General features: G+C 41.3%; 18 non-coding genes and 4 pseudogenes across 18 annotated transcripts; all 22 read right to left on the bottom strand.

Moving 5' to 3' along the window:
* Nucleotides 1-75: 75 nt before the first annotated feature.
* On the bottom strand, nucleotides 76-194 carry LOC135062113 (5S ribosomal RNA). Its single transcript, XR_010248472.1, has one exon. It is a non-coding gene; the product is annotated as a 5S ribosomal RNA (ribosomal RNA).
* Nucleotides 195-301: 107 nt separating this feature from the next.
* On the bottom strand, nucleotides 302-420 carry LOC134900888 (5S ribosomal RNA). Its single transcript, XR_010174390.1, has one exon. It is a non-coding gene; the product is annotated as a 5S ribosomal RNA (ribosomal RNA).
* A 107-nt stretch (nucleotides 421-527) lies between these two features.
* LOC135067971 (5S ribosomal RNA) lies at nucleotides 528-646 on the bottom strand. Its single transcript, XR_010254181.1, has one exon. It is a non-coding gene; the product is annotated as a 5S ribosomal RNA (ribosomal RNA).
* Nucleotides 647-753: 107 nt separating this feature from the next.
* Nucleotides 754-872, bottom strand: LOC135068385 (5S ribosomal RNA). Its single transcript, XR_010254588.1, has one exon. It is a non-coding gene; the product is annotated as a 5S ribosomal RNA (ribosomal RNA).
* A 107-nt stretch (nucleotides 873-979) lies between these two features.
* Nucleotides 980-1,098, bottom strand: LOC134885745 (5S ribosomal RNA). Its single transcript, XR_010169852.1, has one exon. It is a non-coding gene; the product is annotated as a 5S ribosomal RNA (ribosomal RNA).
* Nucleotides 1,099-1,205: 107 nt separating this feature from the next.
* Nucleotides 1,206-1,324, bottom strand: LOC134889960 (5S ribosomal RNA; annotated as a pseudogene).
* Nucleotides 1,325-1,431: 107 nt separating this feature from the next.
* LOC135062102 (5S ribosomal RNA) lies at nucleotides 1,432-1,550 on the bottom strand. Its single transcript, XR_010248461.1, has one exon. It is a non-coding gene; the product is annotated as a 5S ribosomal RNA (ribosomal RNA).
* A 107-nt stretch (nucleotides 1,551-1,657) lies between these two features.
* LOC135069077 (5S ribosomal RNA) lies at nucleotides 1,658-1,776 on the bottom strand. The gene has a single exon (XR_010255268.1). It is a non-coding gene; the product is annotated as a 5S ribosomal RNA (ribosomal RNA).
* Nucleotides 1,777-1,883: 107 nt separating this feature from the next.
* On the bottom strand, nucleotides 1,884-2,002 carry LOC135063263 (5S ribosomal RNA). Its single transcript, XR_010249597.1, has one exon. It is a non-coding gene; the product is annotated as a 5S ribosomal RNA (ribosomal RNA).
* A 107-nt stretch (nucleotides 2,003-2,109) lies between these two features.
* LOC134886282 (5S ribosomal RNA) lies at nucleotides 2,110-2,228 on the bottom strand. The gene has a single exon (XR_010170370.1). It is a non-coding gene; the product is annotated as a 5S ribosomal RNA (ribosomal RNA).
* A 107-nt stretch (nucleotides 2,229-2,335) lies between these two features.
* On the bottom strand, nucleotides 2,336-2,454 carry LOC135065994 (5S ribosomal RNA). The gene has a single exon (XR_010252257.1). It is a non-coding gene; the product is annotated as a 5S ribosomal RNA (ribosomal RNA).
* Nucleotides 2,455-2,561: 107 nt separating this feature from the next.
* Nucleotides 2,562-2,680, bottom strand: LOC135058634 (5S ribosomal RNA). Its single transcript, XR_010245060.1, has one exon. It is a non-coding gene; the product is annotated as a 5S ribosomal RNA (ribosomal RNA).
* Nucleotides 2,681-2,787: 107 nt separating this feature from the next.
* LOC135060960 (5S ribosomal RNA) lies at nucleotides 2,788-2,906 on the bottom strand. The gene has a single exon (XR_010247355.1). It is a non-coding gene; the product is annotated as a 5S ribosomal RNA (ribosomal RNA).
* Nucleotides 2,907-3,013: 107 nt separating this feature from the next.
* LOC135060253 (5S ribosomal RNA) lies at nucleotides 3,014-3,132 on the bottom strand. Its single transcript, XR_010246644.1, has one exon. It is a non-coding gene; the product is annotated as a 5S ribosomal RNA (ribosomal RNA).
* Nucleotides 3,133-3,239: 107 nt separating this feature from the next.
* LOC134891677 (5S ribosomal RNA) lies at nucleotides 3,240-3,358 on the bottom strand (annotated as a pseudogene).
* Nucleotides 3,359-3,465: 107 nt separating this feature from the next.
* Nucleotides 3,466-3,584, bottom strand: LOC135062091 (5S ribosomal RNA). The gene has a single exon (XR_010248450.1). It is a non-coding gene; the product is annotated as a 5S ribosomal RNA (ribosomal RNA).
* Nucleotides 3,585-3,691: 107 nt separating this feature from the next.
* Nucleotides 3,692-3,810, bottom strand: LOC135064002 (5S ribosomal RNA). Its single transcript, XR_010250319.1, has one exon. It is a non-coding gene; the product is annotated as a 5S ribosomal RNA (ribosomal RNA).
* Nucleotides 3,811-3,917: 107 nt separating this feature from the next.
* On the bottom strand, nucleotides 3,918-4,036 carry LOC135058863 (5S ribosomal RNA). The gene has a single exon (XR_010245287.1). It is a non-coding gene; the product is annotated as a 5S ribosomal RNA (ribosomal RNA).
* Nucleotides 4,037-4,143: 107 nt separating this feature from the next.
* LOC135059281 (5S ribosomal RNA) lies at nucleotides 4,144-4,262 on the bottom strand. The gene has a single exon (XR_010245690.1). It is a non-coding gene; the product is annotated as a 5S ribosomal RNA (ribosomal RNA).
* Nucleotides 4,263-4,369: 107 nt separating this feature from the next.
* LOC134888587 (5S ribosomal RNA) lies at nucleotides 4,370-4,488 on the bottom strand (annotated as a pseudogene).
* A 107-nt stretch (nucleotides 4,489-4,595) lies between these two features.
* LOC135058389 (5S ribosomal RNA) lies at nucleotides 4,596-4,714 on the bottom strand. The gene has a single exon (XR_010244818.1). It is a non-coding gene; the product is annotated as a 5S ribosomal RNA (ribosomal RNA).
* A 107-nt stretch (nucleotides 4,715-4,821) lies between these two features.
* Nucleotides 4,822-4,940, bottom strand: LOC134894727 (5S ribosomal RNA; annotated as a pseudogene).
* Between the last annotated feature and the right edge of the window lie 60 nt (nucleotides 4,941-5,000).

The raw sequence follows: 5,000 nt of genomic DNA, 5'->3' as shown, positions 1-5,000 counted from the left end.
TTCTAACTACTGGTTCATAAATGAATACATTTGAAAATTGAATGCATCAACAGGACGCTGTTGGCAGTATAAAAATATCTACAGCACCTTGTATTCCCAGGTGGTCTCCCATCCAAGTACTAACCAGGCCCAACACTGCTTAGCTTCCAAGATCAGATGAGATTGGGCGTATCCAGTGTGGTGTGGCTGTAGATGAGCTTTGTGGTTTCTGTTAGAACTTTTCTACTTCTAACTACTGGTTCATAAATTAATACGTTTGAAAATGGAATGCATCAACAGAACGGTGTTGGCAGTATAAAAATATCTACAGCACCTTGTTTTCCCAGGTGGTCTCCCATCCAAGTACTAACCAGGCCCAACACTGCTTAGCTTCCAAGATCAGATGAGATTGGGCGTATCCAGTGTGGTGTGGCTGTAGATGAGCTTTGTGGTTTCTGTTAGAACTTTTCTACTTCTAACTACTGGTTCATAAATTAATACGTTTGAAAATGGAATGCATCAACAGAACGGTGTTGGCAGTATAAAAATATCTACAGCACCTTGTATTCCCAGGTGGTCTCCCATACAAGTACTAACCAGGCCCAACACTGCTTAGCTTTCAAGATCAGATGAGATTGGGCGTATCCAGTGTGGTGTGGCTGTAGATGAACTTTGTGGTTTCTGTTAGAACTTTTCTACTTCTAACTACTGGTTCATAAATGAATACGTTTGAAAATGGAATGCATCAACAGAACGGTGTTGGCAGTATAAAAATATCTACAGCACCTTGTATTCCCAGGTGGTCTCCCATACAAGTACTAACCAGACCCAACACTGCTTAGCTTCCAAGATCAGATGAGATTGGGCGTATCCAGTGTGGTGTGGCTGTAGATGATCTTTGTGGTTTCTGTTAGAACTTTTCTACTTCTAACTACTGGTTCATAAATTAATACGTTTGAAAATGGAATGCATCAACAGAACGGTGTTGGCAGTATAAAAATATCTACAGCACCTTGTATTCCCAGGTGGTGTCCCATCCAAGTACTAACCAGGCCCAACACTGCTTAGCTTCCAAGATCAGATGAGATTGGGCGTATCCAGTGTTGTGTGGCTGTAGATGAACTTTGTGGTTTCTGTTAGAACTTTTCTACTTCTAACTACTGGTTCATAAATGAATACGTTTGAAAATGGAATGCATCAACAGAACGGTGTTGGCAGTATAAATTAATCTACAGCACCTTGTATTCACAGGTGGTCTCCCACCCAAGTACTGACCAGGCCCAACACTGCTTAGCTTCCAAGATCAGATGAGATTTGGCGTATCCAGTGTGATGTGGCTGTAGATAAGCTTTGTGGTTTCTGTTTGAACTTTTCTACTTCTAACTACTGGTTCATAAATGAATACATTTGAAAATTGAATGCATCAACAGAACGGTGTTGGCAGTATAAAATTATCTACAGCACCTTGTATTCCCAGGTGGTCTCCCATCCAAGTACTAACCAGGCCCAACACTGCTTAGCTTCCAAGATCAGATGAGATTGGGCGTATCCAGTGTGGTGTGGCTGTAGATGAGCTTTCTGGTTTCTGTTAGAACTTTTCTACTTCTAACTACTGGTTCATAAATGAATACATTTGAAAATGGAATGCATCAACAGAACGGTGTTGGCAGTATAAAAATATCTACAGCACCTTGTATTCCCAGGTGGTCTCCCATCCAAGTACTAACCAGGCCCAACACTGCTTAGCTTCCAAGATCAGATGAGATTGGGCGTATCCACTATGGTGTGGCTGTAGATGAACTTTGTGGTTTCTGTTAGAACTTTTCTACTTCTAACTACTGGTTCATAAATGAATACGTTTGAAAATGGAATGCATCAACAGAACGGTGTTGGCAGTATAAAATTATCTACAGCACCTTGCATTCCCAGGTGGTCTCCCATCCAAGTACTAACCAGGCCCAACACTGCTTAGCTTCCAAGATCAGATGAGATTGGGCGTACCCAGTGTGGTGTGGCTGTAGATGAGCTTTATGGTTTCTGTTAGAACTTTTCTACTTCTAACTACTGGTTCATAAATGAATACGTTTGAAAATGGAATGCATCAACAGAACGGTGTTGGCAGTATAAAAATATCTACAGCACCTTGTATTCCCAGGTGGTCTCCCATACAAGTACTGACCAGGCCCAACACTGCTTAGCTTCCAAGATCAGATAAGATTGGGCGTATCCAGTGTGGTGTGGCTGTAGATGAGCTTTGTGGTTTCTGTTTGAACTTTTCTATTTCTAACTACTGGTTCATAAATGAATACATTTGAAAATTGAATGCATCAACAGGACGCTGTTGGCAGTATAAAAATATCTACAGCACCTTGTATTCCCAGGTGGTCTCCCATACAAGTACTAACCAGGCCCAACACTGCTTAGCTTCCAAGATCAGATGAGATTGGGCATATCCAGTGTGGTGTGGCTGTAGATGAGCTTTGTGGTTTCTGTTAGAACTTTTCTACTTCTAACTACTGGTTCATAAATTAATACGTTTGAAAATGGAATGCATCAACAGAACGGTGTTGGCAGTATAAAATTATCTACAGCACCTTGTATTCTCAGGTGGTCTCCCATCGAAGTACTAACCAGGCCCAACACTGCTTAGCTTCCAAGATCAGATGAGATTGGGCGTATCCAGTGTGGTGTGGCTGTAGATGAACTTTGTGGTTTCTGTTAGAACTTTTCTACTTCTAACTACTGGTTCATAAATGAATACGTTTGAAAATGGAATGCATCAACAGAACGGTGTTGGCAGTATAAAAATATCTACAGCACCTTGTATTCCCAGGTGGTCTCCCATACAAGTACTAACCAGGCCCAACACTGCTTAGCTTCCAAGATCAGATGAGATTGGGCGTATCCAGTGTGGTGTGGCTGTAGATAATCTTTGTGGTTTCTGTTAGAACTTTTCTACTTCTAACTACTGGTTCATAAATTAATACGTTTGAAAATGGAATGCATCAACAGAACGGTGTTGGCAGTATAAAAATATCTACAGCACCTTGTATTCCCAGGTGGTCTCCCATCCAAGTACTTACCAGGCCCAACACTGCTTAGCTTCCAAGATCAGATGAGATTGGGCGTATCCAGTGTGGTGTGACTGTAGATGAACTTTGTGGTTTCTGTTAGAACTTTTCTACTTCTAACTACTGGTTCATAAATGAATACGTTTGAAAATGGAATGCATCAACAGAACGGTGTTGGCAGTATAAATTAATCTACAGCACCTTGTATTCACAGGTGGTCTCCCACCCAAGTACTGACCAGGCCCAACACTGCTTAGCTTCCAAGATCAGATGAGATTTGGCGTATCCAGTGTGATGTAGCTGTAGATAAGCTTTGTGGTTTCTGTTTGAACTTTTCTACTTCTAACTACTGGTTCATAAATGAATACATTTGAAAATTGAATGCATCAACAGAACGGTGTTGGCAGTATAAAATTATCTACAGCACCTTGTATTCCCAGGTGGTCTCCCATCCAAGTACTAACCAGGCCCAACACTGCTTAGCTTCCAAGATCAGATGAGATTGGGCGTATCCAGTGTGGTGTGGCTGTAGATGAGCTTTGTGGTTTCTGTTAGAACTTTTCTACTTCTAACTACTGGTTCATAAATGAATACATTTGAAAATGGAATGCATCAACAGAACGGTGTTGGCAGTATAAAAATATCTACAGCACCTTGTATTCCCAGGTGGTCTCCCATCCAAGTACTAACCAGGCCCAACACTGCTTAGCTTCCAAGATCAGATGAGATTGGGCGTATCCACTGTGGTGTGGCTGTAGATGAACTTTGTGGTTTCTGTTAGAACTTTTCTACTTCTAACTACTGGTTCATAAATGAATACGTTTGAAAATGGAATACATCAACAGAACGGTGTTGGCAGTATAAAATTATCTACAGCACCTTGTATTCCCAGGTGGTCTCCCATCCAAGTACTAATCAAGCCCAACACTGCTTAGCTTCCAAGATCAGATGAGATTGGGCGTATCCAGTGTGGTGTGGCTGTAGATGAGCTTTATGGTTTCAGTTAGAACTTTTCTACTTCTAACTACTGGTTCATAAATGAATACGTTTGAAAATGGAATGCATCAACAGAACGGTGTTGGCAGTATAAAAATATCTACAGCACCTTGTATTCCCAGGTGGTCTCCCCTCCAAGTACTAACCAGGCCCAACACTGCTTAGCTTCCAAGATCAGATGAGATTGGGTGTATCCAGTGTGGTGTGGCTGTAGATGAACTTTGTGGTTTCTGTTAGAACTTTTCTACTTCTAACTACTGGTTCATAAATGAATACGTTTGAAAATGGAATGCATCAACAGAAAGGTGTTGGCAGTATAAAAATATCTACAGCACCTTGCATTCCCAGGTGGTCTCCCATACAAGTACTGACCAGGCCCAACACTGCTTAGCTTCCAAGATCAGATAAGATTGGGCGTATCCAGTGTGGTGTGGCTGTAGATGAGCTTTGTGGTTTCTGTTTGAACTTTTCTATTTCTAACTACTGGTTCATAAATGAATACATTTGAAAATTGAATGCATCAACAGGACGCTGTTGGCAGTATAAAAATATCTACAGCACCTTGTATTCCCAGGTGGTCTCCCATCCAAGTACTAACCAGGCCCAACACTGCTTAGCTTCCAAGATCAGATGAGATTGGGCGTATCCAGTGTGGTGTAGCTGTAGATGAACTTTGTGGTTTCTGTTAGAACTTTTCTACTTCTAACTAATGGTTCATAAATGAATACGTTTGAAAATGGAATGCATCAACAGAACGGTGTTGGCAGTATAAAAATATCTACAGCACCTTGTATTCCCAGGTGGTCTCCCATACAAGTACTGACCAGGCCCAACACCTCTTAGTTTCCAAGATCAGATGAGATTGGGCGTATCCAGTGTGATGTGGCTGTAGATGAGCTTTGTGGTTTCAGTTTGAACTTTTCTACTTTTAACTACTGGTTCATAAATGAATAC

This window comes from Pseudophryne corroboree, chromosome 3, assembly GCF_028390025.1.
Source record: "Pseudophryne corroboree isolate aPseCor3 chromosome 3, aPseCor3.hap2, whole genome shotgun sequence".
Classification (NCBI taxonomy): Eukaryota; Metazoa; Chordata; class Amphibia; order Anura; family Myobatrachidae; genus Pseudophryne; species Pseudophryne corroboree.
Note: the sequence above shows the minus strand (reverse complement) of the source record. Positions and strands in the feature narration are given on the sequence as shown.